This window comes from Coregonus lavaretus (genome assembly GCF_964263955.1).
Source record: "Coregonus lavaretus genome assembly, contig: HAP1_SCAFFOLD_1273, whole genome shotgun sequence".
Lineage (NCBI taxonomy): Eukaryota > Metazoa > Chordata > Actinopteri > Salmoniformes > Salmonidae > Coregonus > Coregonus lavaretus.
The window spans coordinates 24,319-27,500 of NW_028162243.1; positions in this window are offsets into that span (position 1 = coordinate 24,319).

The window sequence follows — 3,182 nt, forward strand, 5'->3', positions numbered from 1 at the left end:
GACTATACATTTTTCTCTCTACAAGCAATAATTTGATAATTTGTCATTTCTAATAATGAAACATCCATTTATGAATAGATAGAGCAGGTTTCAGGACACTGATTTAACTGAAAATGTTGAAAAATATACTGCCAATATCTTCCCCACCAAAGAATAGCAGTGTGGTTTTAATATGATTTGACTATTTGCAGGCTGTCAGGCTGTCTAGTCACAGAGGAAGGCTGTGCTTCTCTGGTCTCAGCTCTGAAGTCAAACCCCTCACACCTGAGAGAGCTGGAACTGAGCTACAATCACCCAGGAGACTCAGGAGTCAGACTGCTCTCTGCTGGACTGGAGGATCCACACTGCAGACTGGAGAAACTCAAGTATGTAGAGGGTTTATGTCAATGTTCATATCAGACATGTTGGAGTTATCAGGCTAGTTAAGACAAACATTCTGACCACCACTTGGACTAAGTTATGCGATGTCCGTCTCCAGTCCTTTTCTGCCGTCCATGACGATGTTAACTCCAGTGGTGGAAAAAGTACCCAATTGTCATACTTGAGTAAATGTAAAGATACCTTAATAGAAAATGACTCAACTAAAAGTGAAAGTCACCCAGTAAAATACTACTTGAGTAAAAGTCTAAAAGTATTTGGTTTTAAATATACTTAAGCATCAAAAGTAAATGGAATTGCTAAAATATACTAAAGTATCAAAGGTAAAAGTACAAGTATAAATAATTTCAAATTCCTTACATAAAGCAAACCAGACGATTTTCTTGTTTTTAAAATTTATGTTCAGCCAGAAGCACACTCCAAAATTCAGACAATTTACAAACAAAGCATTTGTGTTTACTGAGTCCCCCAGATCAGAGGCAGTAGGGATGTTCTCTTGATAAGTGTGTGAATTGGAAAATTTTCTGTCCTGCTAAGCATTCAAAATGTAACGAGTACTTTTGGGTGTCAGGGAAAATGTATGGAGTAAAAAGTACATTATTTTCTTTAGGAATATAGTGAAGTAAAAGTAAAAGTAGTCAAAAATATAAATAGTAAAGTAAAGTACAGATACCCCAAAAACGACTTAAGTAGTACTTTAAAGTATTTTTACTTAAGTACTTTACACCACTGGTTAACTCTCTTTCTTAGCTAGCTAGACTATGCACTTGCCTCTGCTAGCAATACACTGTGCTAACATTAGCCTATTCTGTACCACAGAAAATAACAGTTTTAAACAGTTGTAAAAACCCACTTCTTCCAGACAGAATAGTTCCTGTAGATTCAGACTTACTCATCACCAATCTTTTGTTATGTCTCGTGGGTTTTATAACCACGTCTGTATAACAATTCAATAATGATGAGACAGGAGACAGGAATCAGTTCAACCATTTATCTGGAACGTGATCATCTCAATACATACAAACCCCCATGATGCTCTGCAGCACAACCCCAATATACAACAAATACATAAATAAGTAAATGGACACTAAACAAAACTCATAGAGGAATTTAAATGTTCAGTTGTAGAAAGTAGGGCCATGGGATAGGGTCAGAAAGGTCAGTATGTTTGATAACTGGTTACAGAGGTGACATAACAAGCATAAGGTCCATTATAACACAAGTGAAGTAGAGGTGGGAGTTAAAAGCAGACATTGACAGTAAGACGGTGTGAGGAGGTCAGGGGTGAAACACTAGATCAGGACAGGTAGAAATGGCAGGGCTGGAAATAGATACAGAGACACATTCTTATCATGGCTCAGACCTGACCTGAGACACCCAAACAGAAGATGCCATAGCAAAGTCCTGTCCAGTAGGCTATATATGGGATTTCCTTTCATCAAAATCCAACACATGGAAATGTGTCCAGTGTGTGTGTGTGTCCAGTATGTGTGTGTGTGTCCAGTGTGTGTGTGTCCAGTGTATGTGTGTGTGTGTGTGTCTAGTGTGTGTGTGTGTTTGTGTGTGTGTGTGTGTTCAGTGTGTGTGTCCAGTGTGTGTGTGTTTGTGTGTTCAGTGTGTGTGTGTGTGTGTGTGTGTGTCTAGTGTGTGTGTGTGTGTGTGTGTGTGTCCAGTGTGGTTGTGTGTGTGTGTGTGTCCGGTGTGTGTGTGTGTGTGTGTTTGTCCTGCGTGTGTGTGTCTAGTGTGTGTGTGTGTGTCCAGTTTGTGTGTGTGTGTGTGTGTGTTCAGTGTGAGTGTGTCTAGTGTGTGTGTCCAGTGTGTATATTTGTCCAGTGTGTGTTTGTCCTGTGTGTGTGTGTTTGTGTGTGTGTGTGTGTGTGTTTGTGTGTGTGTGTGTCCAGTGTGTGTGTTCAGTGTGTGTGTGTGTGTGTACAGTGTGTGTCTAGTGTATGTGTGTGAGTGTGTCCAGTGTGTGTGTGTGTGTCCAGTGTGAGTGTGTCCAGTGTGTGTGTTTGTCCAGTGTGTGTGTGTGTGTGTATGTGTGTGTGTGTGTGTGTGTGTTTGTGTGTGTCCAGTGTGTGTGTGTGTCCAGTGTGAGTGTGTCCAGTGTGTGTGTGTCCAGTGTGTGTGTTTGTCCAATGTTTGTGTGTGTGTGTGTGTGTTTGTCCAGTGTGTGTGTGTGTGTCCAGTGTGAGTGTGTCCAGTGTGTGTGTGTGTGTCCAGTGTGTGTGTGTCCAGTGTGTGTGTGTGTGTCCAATGTTTGTGTGTCCAGTGTGTGTGTGTGTGTGTACAGTGTGAGTGTGTCCAGTGTGTGTGTGTTTGTCCAGTGTGTGTGTGTGTCTAGTCTGTGTGTGTGTGTCCAGTGTGTGTGTGTCCAGTGTGAGTGTGTCCAGTGTGTATGTGTGTGTATTTGTACAGTGTGTGTGTGTCCAGTGTGTGTGTATGTCCAGTATGTGTGTGTCCAGTGTGAGTGTGTCCAGTGTGTGTGTGTGTCTAGTGTGTGTGTCCAGTGTGTGTGTGTGTCCAGTGTGTGTGTGTGTCTAGTGTGTGTGTGTCCAGTGTGTGTGTGTCCAGTGTGAGTGTGTCCAGTGTGTGTGTGTCCAGTGTGTTTGTGTGTGTATTTGTACAGTGTGTGTGTGTGTCCAGTGTGTGTGTATGTCCAGTGTGTGAGTGTGTACAGTGTGTGTGTGTATCTCCAGTGTGTGAGTTTGTCCAGTGTGTGTGTGTGTGTGTGTGTGTGTGTGTGTGTGTGTGTGTGTGTGTGTGTGTGTGTGTGTGTTTGTGTGTGTCCAGTGTGTGTGTGT